Source organism: Cryptomeria japonica, chromosome 6 (genome assembly GCF_030272615.1).
Source record: "Cryptomeria japonica chromosome 6, Sugi_1.0, whole genome shotgun sequence".
Lineage (NCBI taxonomy): Eukaryota > Viridiplantae > Streptophyta > Pinopsida > Cupressales > Cupressaceae > Cryptomeria > Cryptomeria japonica.
In genome coordinates this window covers 193,280,092-193,296,137 of record NC_081410.1, presented here as the reverse complement: position 1 = coordinate 193,296,137, position 16,046 = coordinate 193,280,092, and positions in this window count along the sequence as shown.

Genomic DNA, 16,046 nt, shown 5'->3' with positions numbered 1-16,046 from the left:
CATTACTAATATGGAAATCAAAATATGAGAAAAACATAAGAGTTCTGAGGATAAAAATATGCTAATGTCTCAACTCATCATGCCCCCCAACTTTAAGGTCTTGCTGATCCTCCAGCAAGAGGAAAATTCCTAATTCTGGCACTAACTCTTAAGTCACTAACGGTTCCTTGACCTGTTCCTTCTGAAGGCAAATTCCAATAAAACCCCTTCATCTTTTCTAATCTAGACCGTCTGGCCTCTTCTGTAGCTGCTTCATAGGGGTGATCTATAACCTGACATCCCAACAATGGTCACATAAGTATAGGGGGCTGAAAGATCAAAGGTAAGCAGTTATTGGTTTTCATCTTGCCTAGTTGGATAAATTTAGGGGCTTTTTGCATAGTTGCATGAAAATTTGACAGTGAATGAGGTTCTCCTTGTTTCAATTCTTCTGGCAAATTATTCCAGCGCTGAGTTAGGCCTTCAATTGCAGCTGCACTTTCATTTCGAACTAAATACTGATATACTTGGAATATTTCTTCCCTCATTGGCAACACTTGATTCCTCACATCTTGCCTTACCAATAGCTTCTGCCATTCATAATAGAGAACTCTTGGCTCTTTCGCTTCCTTCCTCAGTGGTAATGGACAATCAAATTCAATATCCCTATGTGTTATGGCCTGTGCTCCCATGCTGATCTCATTCTGAATCCATGACATTAAGGCTTTTATGTGGATATCACCAATGTATAACAAGGGATTCCACTCACTATCAGAAGTTACAACATAGTTATGCAAGTAAAGCTCACACAATAAATTTTTCACAGCTGTTAGGGAAGTCTGATAGGCATCATAAAATTACTCAGGGGTTTCTAAAGAAGGGCTAAGGTCCTTGATAATGCGGTTTAATTTAAAATTTAAATATCACTCTTTCAAATGCAGAGCATAAAATCTTGGCGGTGCCCTACATTGCATTAACTCTAAGACCATACTAGTGATTGTATAAACTTTGGCTTCTAATTCTTCAATTTTATTATCCCTTTTTTCAATTTCCTTTTGTTGTTTGTCAATAATCCCCTGTAATCTAGCCATTTCTATCTCCCATTTCCTATAAAATGTTAATGAAATAGATAAATTGTTGAGAGATGATGGAGGTCTAATAGCTGTTACCTTTGGATGTGGAATTTCTTCAACAAGTTCCTCAAGCTGTCCTGCCACATATGCCAGACTTGAAAGTCAATCAACATCATCCTCCTTCTGAATTTCAACCTCTGTTGGGCTCTCTTCTTCTGATGCTTCCACTGAAATAACCTTTGTTGCATCACTTACTAGACAGACTTTTTGGGTAGCACTCCTAGTTCTTCTTGCATAAACATTTGGAGTGGCTACAGGAATGGTTTCTACATGTGGCTTTTCTATAGGAGTATTTCTCTTTGGTCTATGCATCTTGGCTGCAGGGGAAACTTGAGTTTCCTGTGGCTGAACCATAGGTTCATATTCTTCATTAATTCCTTCTAATTCCTTCCCTTTTCTTTTAGACAATGTTGATTCTCTTTGAAAAAAAGTGGAAGGCTGCTCCATGTTTGTCTCAACCATCTCTTCCTCCGTAATAGTCACAGTTCCTTCAGCGATGAGCAATTCATTCTCCGCAGAAATTATGGGAGAAGAGGGTTCTCCCATTTCCTTCTTTTCAACTACTAACTCATCTACAACAAGAGCATCTTCAACCCTAAATTGCAATATGTCTTCAAATACCCCCCATTCCATCCATGAAACATCCCTAAGAGAACGTTCTACCAACAATTTTATCAAACCATGATGGCTGATAGAACGATTTCCATTCTTCCGTGTTTCTTTAGCACTTGTGGAAATGAGGGGATATAATTTTTTTGGAACATTCACTCTCTGGCCATGTCATAAATGACTAAGCAATTTGAAATGGGGTGAATGTTAATTTGAATACCTCCCTTCACAAGTAATGTACTTCATTACATATAAAGCCACCTTGGGCCACTCTGCTGGAAGGGAAACCCTCCTAGTTCCTTGCTTGTCCACTATTAGAGGTCCATCTGTGGGGCGTGTAAATTTTGCTCTGGCACTTCTAGCGTCTTTTGATTCTAGAAACAATTCTCATTCCTGTAGCAACCTTGTAACCTCAGTTATCCGCTGCTCTGTAGAAATGACCCTTAATCCTTTAACAACAACCACCCCTTCATTGAATGAATGCATAAACTCAGAGGCAATTTCTTCATTATAATCCGTTATTTTCAGAAAGTAGACAATCCAACCATGTTGCCGGAAATAATGCTCACAAAGAGCATCCTGTAGCAATGCATCATGAATTATTGGTTCATGGCGGATTGGATCTCCACCCATTTCTTAATCTATTAATGTAGCAATCCCTGCAACTGAGAATTGAAACTTCCTTACCTATTTCCAAATTTGGTGACAGAATTCATTGCTTTCTTATGCCAAAAAATATCTCATGAAAGGAATGATGGCAAGCAATCAAATCTAGGTATCAAAAAAGATGAGTAACTACTAATTTTGGAAACTAGACCATAAAACACCCCCCCAACTTACTTTGGCACGTGTCCACACAGGCTGAAAGGATTTAGGGAAGTGTATGTGGATTTAGTAAAGGCAATAATCATAATGAAATCATAAATGCCTAATTAAATTAAAATAAAATATGTACATACCTGCAAGCATGCGAAAAGAATGGCAAAATAAAATGAAATGATAGATAAGGAAATGAGATGCGATGACATGGATGGAAAAATTTATTTATAGAGAATAATATTTATTTTTGGCAGTGGTGCCAAAAATGTTCAACCCAAAAATAAGAATAATAACTCTAGTTGAAGTCTCAACCCGAAGTTTGGACATTCACTTGGTAAAGTCACTATTTCCATTGCTAGTGTTCATTTGATTGTCAACTCAGGGACGTAATACTTGAAATGGGTCTGCACTATATATGCACTAAGTTCCTACAATAGCTACCCTGCATTATTGCAACAACTAACATCTATGCGGAAAAGATAAGCAAGAATTGAAACTATTGAAACGCTACAGGAAAGCTTCTGCATTAACATAAATTCATTCAAGCAATACTGGCTAAGTTCAATGCTGCTAAACAAAAATTACTCTGTTTTGGTTTGGCTGCAGGAACAGTCAATGGATCTGTTTCCAATGGCTGCAGAAACAGTCAATCCAAGAACATCTACTGCAGCTAAAGAATAAAACTGATCTTGACAAAGGCACAAGAACACTCACCAAGTGGCCCCCCTTGGATGAGTGATTCCAGGCTTCCCAAAAACAACTCTAAGTGCTCAAAATAACATATTTTTATTCATTGTTCTTCAGAAGTCATTACATGATTCAACATCAAAAGAAAAACAAAACACTTGTAACTTTATTTCTAAAATCCTCTGCTCTCTTTTCTCTCTTTTCTTCCTTTTCTATCTAACCTACGAAAAGAGATAAAAACCTTTATTTAAAAGAAAAAAATTACTTCCTATTACACAGATCACGCCAATTAGAAAAGGCAGATAACTAATCAAGAAAGGAAACAATCGGAGTTAAGTCACCGATAATGTGGATCTAAACCAAACCATAGTCATAACACATCATGGCGGTATTTTCAACACTAATGTCTACTTGAGTAAGACATCAGTAAACATTATGCAATTACTTTTCCTCTGGTGTTCCTTATGCTCATTAGCATTTTTTTTGATTTGATCTTTCAATCTCCTCCTTAAATATCTCCTACAACAACTGGCGTGATAGGAGATCTTTCGCAACAACATCAATTTATTCCCGCAATCTCAAAAAGAAAGAACACACAAGAACATACACATCTATTTTAATTAATCAAAACATCTATTAATTTCACACATGATATTGCCTAAACAATCTGCATGGCAACAAGAATGAATAACATGGCTGCAGGAATAAACTAGTAAAGACAAAACATGTTTTAATAGGTTCAGGATAACATCTTAAATACATATAGTAAACTTTCGATACCTCATTACTACTATGTAAATCAAAATATGAGAAAAACTTAAGAGTTCCGAGGATAAAAATTTGCTAATGTCTCAACTCATCAATTACATTCTCCCAAGTAGTAAAAAGGACCCTGGGTTGATCGATTTCAACATGGTTCTTTAAAAAATTCTAACAAATTGTGGGATTCGATGTTTGGGAACTAGAAAAAGATTGTAGGAAAAGAAACACAATGTTAAGGAGGCAGAAATCACTTTTTTGTCTCTAATCCTAGGAGATAAGAATCCAAAATACTTTGATGAGTATAGGCCTATTGCTTTGTGTAATACCATTTATAAGATCATGACAAAATTAATGGCCCTCATATTAAAAAAATATTTATAGGAAAATTATGGGGGAACTAAATGTTTTTTAAGAAGAAAACATATTTTGTATGAGATTGCAATTTCCCATAAAGCGATAAGTTCAATCAAGTAGAAAAATGGAGGGAATGCTCCTAAAAGTTGACATGATTATGCTATACGGTAGAGTGGCTTGGTTATTATTGGAGAAAGGAATGAGAAGATTTGGGTATAGTGAGGATTGGTGCAAATGGGTTAGGATATGTTATGCCATGACGCCATTCTTAGTTGTGCTCAATTAGATCTCAATGGATTTTTCTTTAGTGACTAGAGGAATTCAACAAGGTGACCCTCTTTCCCCTTTTCTTCTATAGTCATTGAGAAAGTTCTTTGCCAAAATCTAACATGAAAAGAAAGGTTGAAAATATCATAGCCCTGTAGATTTCCTTGAGACTAGAAAATATCACATATCTCCAATTTGTTGATGACATCCTACTCTTTGGAGAAGCCAATACTAGAGAAGCCGAGATTTTCCAAAAGATTCTTAAGTTATTTGAGGTGAAAGTAGAGAAAAATATTATTGTTGACAAATCTAAAATACTGTTTCTAAAGGAAAATTGTGCTAAGACTTTGGATATTTAGGAGATCCTATGTTTTAATAAAGAGTATCTTCCAACAAAGGAAGATCATTAAATATCATAACTTTAAATATTTCCTCTTGATTACCAAGCACCACACATCTCCAATTTGTTGATGAAAACATACTCTTTGGAGAAGCCATTTCTAGAGAAGATAGGAGTTTCAAGAAGATTCTAAAATTATATGAGGTGACAACAAGGTTGAAAATTAATGTTAACAAATCTAAAATCTTGTTTCTAAAGGAGAATTGTTCTAAGGCTTTGGATATTAAAGAGATCTTGGTTTTTAGTAGTATATTTCAAATTTGCATTTGGAGATGTCACTTGCAAACAAATTATAGAAGGGTGGAAAAAGGTTTTCGATAGGATTTAGAACAAGTTGTCTTCGAGGAATGGTGGTTGGATTTATTTTCCAAGAAGAATCACTCTCATAAAAGAAACCCTTTCTACTATAATTGTATATTTTATATATATCTTTCATATTCTAGTTTGCAAAAGCAACAACAAATATCTTTAGAGCCTTCCTTTAGAATAAGAAAAAGGAGGGGAAAATGTATAACCTTGTAGGGTGGTCAATTTTTGTGAAGGTAAACACATTGGAGGATCAAGCTTCAAGGATTGAAAGTGGATGATTAAAGACGTGGATATGAAAGTATTATGGAGGATGGTGAGTGAAAAAGATAGATCATGGAGTAGTCTTGCAAAGTAAATATGTTATGGTAAGGGAAGTGTATGACAATGTTTACAAAGAGCCATTTCCAAGAGAGTTGGGGCTTTAAAACTTCCTTCCTAGGATGTGCAATAAATGAACAAAAAAGGATTTAGGATGGAAAGTGGTGAAAGGGAATAGATTAAAATTCTTGAGGGAGGATTCAGTAACCATGAGGCCCTTATCAGAGACGAATCACTAAAAACTTTGGTATCCCACTTTCAAGAGGTGATCAAAGAAAGAGTTGAGGACTATGTTGAGGTGGACATGGGGGTTTAAGGCTAGAAAAGAATCATGGCTCCAATCCTAAAGTCGATAAACAATTCCTTCAACTTAATCGATATAGTTTGAATGTGAATAAGATGTGAATTTTAACATAGAATTGGGTGAAAAATCTATGAATATGATGAAATAATTTTAATATGTATGGAATGGGATTGGTGTAGCTTATGGTTACCGACATATAGGGTTTAATGCTCCATTCTTTGTAACTCCTAGGTTTCGTAAACCTAAGTATAACAGTAAATAAGAAAAACATAAAAGAATTAGGTTAATGTCATAAAAAAATTAGAAGAAAAAAATTACTATAATTAAATCTCCACAACTTGGGGACAAGGACACATCCCCCCTACTATCCCCTATAGGGGACATGTCCCTAATACTTCCTCATAGGTAAGGGGATTCCTTAGGATGTTTCTCCATGTAAGAGGTGATGTGAGAATTCCCAACCATCCCCAAGATAGACTAGTGGTGCTTGGGTGTCCCTCCATTGTATTAGGAATGGATGGGAGCTCACTCACACAAAAAACCACTAAATAAACTTGTAAAACATGTATAATAAAACTACATTATTTTTTGGGTTATAATTTTCCTCAATTGAGCAAATCTCTTTCTTTTATTTTGTATACTACTTGGTACTTTTCCTCTTATAATGTATTATCTATTCCACAACACTTGATACTTTTGTCATGAATAATACCTTATTATGTTTTCTTCATCAATAGTGACATACATACGTTCAACACAACCATGAAGCGATATATAAAAAAAGTTTTAATAGTTATAACAACATGGATCAAACACATCCCTTTAAAATCATGGATCTCCCACTTCTCCCCAATGACTCTCTTTCCTCTCTCTCAATTTGAACACTAGTGTCAGTGCCTCTAGTTTGACGATGGTTTCTACTCCTATGATGTTATCTGTTGCGGATGTTTGTGGCGTTCCCTCGTCTTCAGACTTCCCCCCTCTTCCTCTTCGTGTAGGGGTTTCTGCTCTTGTGATTCGCGGACTGTTTGATGTTGCCGCTACTATTTGGTCTAATGCTCCTCTAGTGGTTGTTCATGCGGCTCCCCATGATCCCCATGGGGATTTGTCTGGTGCAACACCCACGCCCTCCGATTCTTTGGCTGTGGGTCCTTCTGTTGTCAGCCCTATGGATTATGGGGTTGAGGCTTTGCCAACTATTGCTGATGTTGTTGGTTCTTTGTCCAAACCTGTTAGCAAGCATAGCTTTTCTTGTGTGGCCAGATCTTCCGCCCAACCCTCGAAGGGGGTCCGTCCTCTTCCCTGTGCTAAATCCTCCCCTATGGTGGTTTGTGGATAGGATGTCGTGGACAACATTGGGTTCTACCAATGTTGTGCTCTTGTGTGAAGAATCTCTGGGCTCTGGCCTTCACTATCAGACCTTCATCACTAGGTAAGTGACTCTTGGCGGCCTTTGGTTGCTTTCAATATTGAGTTTTTTCCCTGTGCTAAAGGTTTTTTTGTCACTTCCTTAACATCTTCCGCTGATCGGGATTTGGTTTTGAGCAAGCTATGGGATTGGGGAGTGCACTCCCTCTCTATTAAGTCTTGGACAACTTCTTTTAACCCTCTCACTGAACCACAAAAATTTGCATCCAGTTTGGGTCCGACTCATCAATCTCCTTCTTCATTTTGGGGATCACTCTTGTTATGAGGCTATCAGTAACTCTATTGGCCATTTCCTAAAGGTTGATGAAGCTACATCCTCAATGGACCCCACTACCTTTTCCCACATTCTTGTGGACATTGGCATCTCCTCTACTCTCCTAGGAGACGTGGTTCTTATGGTGTGAGATAGGCCTTGGTCACAGCTGTTGGATTTTGAGGGTCTCCCCTTCCGCTGCAAGAGATGCTTTTCTTTGGGTCATCTTGCTTTAGACTACTATATTTCATGCCACAAAGGTGAATCTACCTGGTGGAAGAATGTTATTGTTGATCACTTAACAATCAATTCCCTTGACTCTGCGTCTTCTGGCTCTTTTCATGAGAATGATGTCGATGTTGTGCCCCTCACAACTACTTATGCTCTTGTTGCTCCTTTTGTGGCCTCATGTAAAGACTGAAAACGTACTAAATTCAATTATAAAACAAAATACTATTTATTCTTAAATAAACTCATAATTCCTTTAATAAGTCTATTTACTTCCGCTATTCCATCCTTAGCTCTAAATGATCCTTCCATTGATATCATAATAAACACGAGATTTCTATAAAGAGATAAAGATTCCTTATTCAATAAGAATATGTAAGTAGTATCTCAATCATATCTACATACAATACTTAGGCCTTTCCAATGCCTTAAATAACAAGAAAAATATAAAGTAAAGGATGAGATGCATCCATTGATCTGCAATCCAAGTTATCTTCAATGCAATCTTTAGAATGAAGACGAGAATAGGATTCAAGTGCTTTTTCCACCCAACCTTGAAGATTACACTTCCTCAGAATTCTTGGTCAATCAAGAATACTCGACCCTGCACGAATTACTTAGCAAAAAGAATTTGATAGACAAGATGGAATCTGGTGCATGCCTAGAATGATACATGTATTTTCCATTTTATAATTCCATTAAGAAACAAGCAAGATCAATCAAGGATATGGTAGAGAGAATAAAATATATCCATCTATTTCAATGATCAATAAGTTACTCGACCGAATATAATGCCATGCATAGCAATAAAATATAGTTTGGAAAAGAAAACTATTCTCTCTATAATTCCATATTCGGCACCTGTTCAGGAAGGTTACTTTCCCACAAACACAAACATATCTAGTTTTTCTAATATTCATATGAAATCAGGAGAAGTACATAGAAGACAATCTTTCTTTTCTCAACTCTAACTTCCCATTTTCCGCATGATAAAATTAGAAATTTAAAGAAAACAAACTTTCGTTAAAAAGATATAGAAGAAACAATCTTTTGTTTACAATCAATTACATCTAATAAGAAAACAATCTTTTGCTTCTATCTTTTCAAGTAACTCAAGAACAAGAATTAAAAATAAGAAGGTGTAACACATGTATGCATATTTAGCATATAGATAAAAGTAAAATTTAGAAATAGAAATTATGAGTACACATTCTTTTATCTTTTCTCATAAAATCCATATAGCGTAATCATACATCTTATGGTTTGAAATTTCTAAGTTTAGAATGCATAAGTTCTATATCTTTCCACATGTTTTTGACTATCTACTTCTTTTCTCGAATTTGATACTAACAGATGTTTTCCATGATCTAAAATGATAATTCTAATTGCATATACCTATATGGCTTTTTCAAATGAAATTTAAATAATCAAATCTCAAGATAATTATGTTCTTATTCTCTAATTATAAAACAAACCATTGCTCGTTTAAGAGCCTACCTCTTAAATTCGAACCAAGTCTGATATGATCAATGATGATCTTCTCCAATTCTGTCTGCAATACTTCTAGATTTCCAATGCTTTTCTTGTTCAATTCCTTGAGTTCTCTCCTCTCTATTCACTATTCTTTATTCTTTTTGTTCTACTCTCACCATTCTCTACCTATTCTTACTGTCTTTTTCCAATACCGTCTTCTCTCTCTCGGTGTGTGTTTTATGTTCTACTAATGATCCATATTTATGCTAAACGCACGCTATGTTTTTTGCTATAATTCAGCCTTACTCCCACTGTTATAATTGTTTTACCGTGCCACCCATGCATATCTAATGGCACATCGAGCAGTTTGCATGCCATGCAACGTTTATCCCAACAACTTTCACCACGTTTAACAGTCCTTATTCAACCTACAGACCATGTTCTACTCAAACACTAAGTGTCTATTAGTTGCATGGTCGATATTAATATCGACTCCCTTGCAAATCGATTCCAAGTCTTAGTGGCATTTAAGTCATGCCAAGTCGACTTCACTAATATCGACTTCTCCCTATAAACATGTAATATGCTTTGTTAAATATGACATGGCATTAATAAGTTCGCCAATATCATATCAATTATTATGCTTTTTAATTAAATCACTATCATATTTATATTTATATATATAAACAATGAATTTTCCATAAAACAAAATAATCAAATTTCATGAATAATCAAATATATTTACATATAATATAATTGCATACATATATGTTTATATATATGTCATTATCTAGAAATCAAACAGTGGAAATATAAGCACGATATTTCATCCATTTCATTATGAAATTTATTCATTATCTGATCACAAAATGCACATACAATCATCAAAATACATGTATAATCATTTAAAAACATTAAAATCAATCTTTCTTCAAATTAAAGAAATGTCAATTAAGATTACTCATACCAAATTCATCATTCTAATTTAAACAAACACACAAATAAAGTCATTTAAATCATCTATCTTTACAAGATAGAAATTATGAATTCTAATGTGGTGTGTGAGATTCCATCTATTCTAGCGAAGTCCAAGAGCGAAAACAACTCTACTCGAACCATGTTCTTGCCTTCATCTGCGTTCACTTGTTCCTGCATTCACTTGCACTCAATTGCTCATTAGCAATGACAATCCCAATTTCATAATAAAAATAATACTAATTATTCAATTGCATTTAAATCATTTCATTACATTTGAATCTCCTATTTCATTATTATCTTATTTCACTAAAAATTCCATTTCCATTTCATAAATAAAAAAATAAGCATTATTTTCCTAATAAAATAATTATAGATAAATATGGTTCGTGACACCTCATCGCCTGAGTTCCCCACTTCTACTTCTCTTGTTCTGCAGCCACAGTCCCTTGTTGTTGGATTTGCTTATGCTGTTGTTGTTTCGTGATAGCCTGTTGTTGGTCTACATCAGCCTCTTGTTGTTCTGTTGCAGCACCTTGCTGACACCACTATTTGTAACCCTGCAGGGTCCCTTCTAGTTGATCTCTCTTTTGATGGACCTAATGACAACATTGCTTGGACTATGGTTGCTCACATGTGGAATGGGAAGTCTTCTCCCCTTCCCCAAACCCCCCCTCATTGGGGTTTGGGTGGCTTTACCCCCCTTGAGTGGGGTCTTTTCGGTTCTCCGATTGGATATGATTCCTTTCCTATTTGACTATGTTTGTTTCTAACTACCTTTGGGTTGTTGTTCTTTTTGTCAACATCATCTCTCTTGATGTTGATTGTTGCCTGTTGATTGTTTTTTACTTTCTTAAGGGGCAGCGCCCTAGCTACCGCTTCTTTACTAATAAAAAACATGGATCAAACACTAAATGTTGAATTGATACTTCTATTGGGTGTTACTTTTAATGATATATATATTTTTTAAATTGTTACGGCGACAACTCAAAAATGACAATAGTAAGAAAAAAATTATGAGAATGTAACATAAACATATAGACATTTTAGCATATCCACATAGGAGCTCGTAATCCACTATCTAACAGTTCCTTCTCTCATTGTAAAGGTCTAAGTCTCTCCTACCAATTGGAGGCTCTATGACTGGCATATCCTCATTAGATTTGACTACCTCAATAATAAAATCTTCGCCATTATTGATATGGTATCTTGCATAATGTGTTCCAGTGGATTTCTTTTGTTTTTCAGGGGTTGTATTATTATTATATCTCTTCTAGAAGTCTGTGGATCCTGTCAATAGTGGTGTGTTATCAAACTGGTTGTAAGGTCATGTGTGTCCATATCTAACTTCATTCTTGTTAACTTGTACAATACCATCACTCAATAACTTCATAAATTTGAATTTGAAGATCTCCGTTGTCATTGTAACCTACAATGCAACATTGTAAGATATGAGTCTTTTGCAAGACTCAGCAAGGGACCTACCGGCACCCTAAAAAGTTTCCTCATTCCTCGCTAGCCAAATATGCCATAAAATTTCAGTAGAAAAGATTAGCCATAAAGAAATGCTCTGTTTAATCAACCCATTCATAAATCCAAATAATATTTCGTTCTAATTAAAAGTGCGCACCCACCCCAAAAGATTAGAACAAAACAAATTCCATACTTCTTTTGCATAGGAACAATTGTCTTATATTTTTTATTTGTCTACAAATGCTTCATATTTCAACATCAAAACGTTTAATTTAATATGACAACATTTGAAGAATCAACAACCACACAAAACATTTTTTTTTGGTACAAGAATATTATACCAAAGATATTTGAATAAATACTACCATTGCTTATCATTTCAAAGATAAACTCCATTTCATTTTAAGGTATTTAGTCGTAGAAGTTTTATTACATAATGTTTTATAAATCATTTTAGTGTTAACTTTTTGAATAGCAATACCATGATTCCATTTAAGTTGTTTAAAGGTATCTCTATCCAGAATACAATATTTGGGCATTTGAAGTATTTTATGTACCTCTCTAATAATAGAGTAAGTCCTCTTGTTGGAAGGAGGAAGATCAAATTCAAAGCTTAGAGAGGCCCATGATTTTAGTGGGCCTTCACATATGATTCCCATAAAACTCTTTAACTCTTTAGAGGATAAACTCATAGCAGAACAACCTTAAAGTCATGCTAAGGGTTTTCCTTTATGTTCTAACTTCCACCAAATTGACCTATAGGCGTGAAGTTTATTGTGATCATCTAGTGTACCTTTGTTAATGACATTGGTTTCACTAAATCTCAAGCCTTCCAAATGCTTCTAAAAATAGTGGATCCTACAAGAACAACTAGGAAATTGCAAATTAGCAAGTCACAAAAGGGAAGCATTTTGCAAGAGTTGGCTTGTTAAGGGACAACAAGTTAAATATTGTTACTTGTCAGGACCTTCCTTGGCTCATTCCCATCAAGACTTTAAGGATCCACTTGACATATAGAGCTATTTTGTGTAGCCTTCAATATTTTAGATCTCATCCCCCACAAATATTATCCAGACAACACCACTCCCATTTGATAGGGTGCCTCTTCCTCTTCACTTTGCCATCTAACCACAAAAAGTTCCTAGTTTTTTTAATCTCATTGATTTGATAGCTATTGAAAATCCAAAAAAAAGAGAATAATACATTAAAATCTTCTGGCAAACTTGGATTCTTCTACCAAGGATAATAACTTCCTATTCTACTAGTCTAGTTTACTCTCAATATTACCTTTGATACATAGCCACATGTATTTCAATAAGGATTGAGTGTAGAAAGGATCCCAAAATATCCAAGTTGTTTGGAGGGTCCTTCCTAGTGGGATTCATACTTTGCAAACCAATTTGGGGGGTGCCTTGCCATCCAAGCATGATTGATTTGGTCTTAGATAGTTTTTTTTTGTAGAGGCAACATAGAATAAATCCTTTTGAATGAGAGAACTCATGTTCTCATCACTAAGCTCCAAAAACATGGCAGTATCATTTTCAAACATGATATTTAGAAGGTCCTTCCCATTAGGGAGAGAGATACCTTTGATCCTAAGAGTTAAAGGAGATTCCCTCAAAAGGTAAAATGTTGCATGTGAAACAATAACAAAAAATGAAACAGCAAGAAGGCATCCTTGTCTAATAGACCTTTCAAAGGTAAAGGTATTAGATAAGGAGCCATTAACATTAATCTGGGCAAGGACATCTTTCAACAATATTTTAACCATATGGTAAAAGTTGTCAAGGAAACCAAAGGTTTCAAGTGTCATGAGCAAGAAAGACCACTCCACTCTATCATAAGCTTTCTCAAAGTCAAGCAAAAACATGGCATAATTTTGGTTAGTTTACTTAGCCCATTCTTTGGCCTCCCAATTGGTAAGGAGATTTTTCAAGATATATCTACCTTTAATAAAACTGGATTGAGTGTTGCTAATAAAACAAAATGTGCAACAACAATAGGGCATCCTTGTCTAATATACCTTTCCAAGGTAAAGGTCTTAGATAAGGAACCATTAACATCAATCTAGGCAACAATATTTTTCAATAAGGTCTTAACCATATGGCAAAAGTTGTCAAGGAGACCAAAGGTTTCATGTGTCATGAGCAAGAAAGACTACTCCACTTCGTCATAAGCTTTCTCAAAGTCAACCAAAAACATGACAGAGTTTTGATTAGTTTTTATTTGCCCATTCCATAGCCTCCTAGTTGGTAAGGAGAATTTCCAAGATATATCTGCCTTTAATGAAACTAGTTTGAGTGTTGCTAATAAAGGTAGGGATGATGTATACTAACCTTAGGGCAATAAACTTGACGAGGATCTTGTAAGAAACATTGAGTAAAGTAATAGGATGTTAGTTCTTTATGAGTGATTTGTTTCCATCCTTAGAGAGAAGTTTGATCACTCCTTTATTGATGTTGCTACCTAGGGATCCTCTACTTATAGCCTTTTTATAGATTTGTAGTAGATCTTCACTAACCCAATTACTATTCTTCTCGTAAAATTAAACTAGAAATCTTTTAACCCTAGGAGACTTACCATTGTTTAAAATATTGATTGCATTTTTTTATATCCTCAATGACGATCTCTTTATTTAATTTGATTGCATTCTCCCTGGATAATTTTCTAGAAATGAGTTGTTTGCAAAATTCTCTTGCATTATGTCTATTCAAATCATTTCATTCAAATGTGAAAAGATTCTTACAAAAGCCAAATAATTGCTCCTTAATCTCCTTAGGATCATAGATAATCTTATCATTAACCAAGATTTTATCGATTTTCTCCCTAATGCCTTCATTATTTATAAACCTAAAAAAGAATTCGGATGCTTTAACACCATTTTGCAACTAATTCATTTTATCCCTTACTCTAAGGCCTTGTACTTTATTAGTTTGACATTTTCTTAATTCATCTTTGATCATTATTAACTTCATTTAACACCATATTGGTAAGGCCATTCTGAGGTTGATTTTCAAAATTGAGAAGTTTCTTATTGAGACTATCCTCAAGTTCTCTTTTATACATTGCTCTTTTCTTTCCAATGGTTTGGTATATTACTTTCCAGGCACTAGTATTATGTTCTATCATTGTATGGTTGTCATATCTCTTAACATCCATCCATTGATCTCTCTAAGTGTAAAGATAGCATCATTGCAATACTCATCCTTTGGGAACTTGGGTTGAGCATAAAACTCCTTGCATTCTTGTGCACCTTGTCACCAACATTGTTCATAAGAATGCCACTTTAATAGGATGCCAATTTGATAACAAGTGAGGATGTACACTTACAATACATGCATAATCATTTTTGCCAAATATAAAACTATCCCTATTGGCATAAAATTTGTCAAGCCTATAGTAGATTCTTTTATTGCCTTTATGAGAATTACCCCAAGTGAACCAAATATTCGTGCTTTCATTCTTTTTCCTCTTCAAAGGATCAAAGATGTCTAGACTTCACTCTAGACCAAAAACATTTTTCATTGCCTTTCAAATCTAGCACCAAAACCCCAACTTTATCATCGTTTATTCAACTATGTTAAAATCCCCCTTGTAATCAAGGGGAAGTCTTGGAGAATGCAAAGCCATTTCCAAATTTCAGTTTTGACCCTAAAGTCATTAGGGACATAAACTAAACATTGTCCAAATTTGGCATCATCCTTCTCAATGATTACCCACACAACTCTATTACAAGGAGAGGAGCCAAATTTAGTCAGAAATTGCACCCATCTATTAGAGAGCAGAATAACAAAGTTGCCCTTCCCTCTTTTATGGTTAGTAGAGAACTAAGAAAAGTCCCTTTAGATGAAATTAAGATTTGTTTCAAGTGTAAATTTAGTAGCCTTCACTTCCTATAACAATACAACATCTTTGATTCTATTGAGCCTCAAGAATCTCCTAACAATAGACTTCCTGTCAGGTCACTCAAGTCCCCTGACATTCCATGATATGCATTGGAATCCCATCAAAAAGACTATTAGAACGTGTCCATTGTTTTCCTAAAGCTATTAAAGCATTTAGGAATACAGTATTTAGTCTCCTTTCTTTTGGAATAAGTGGTTGAAGATTCCTTGGTTCTTTTTTTCCTTTTGTTCTTTGATATATGCATTTTACCTTGTCCAGTAGGGATTAATTTATCTTTAGCTGCTCTAGCATTGGTGAAGGGAGAAGCAAATCTAGGGAACTGCTTCCTTTCAAAGACTTCTAAACTAAGCACTTGCCCACAAGTTCCTA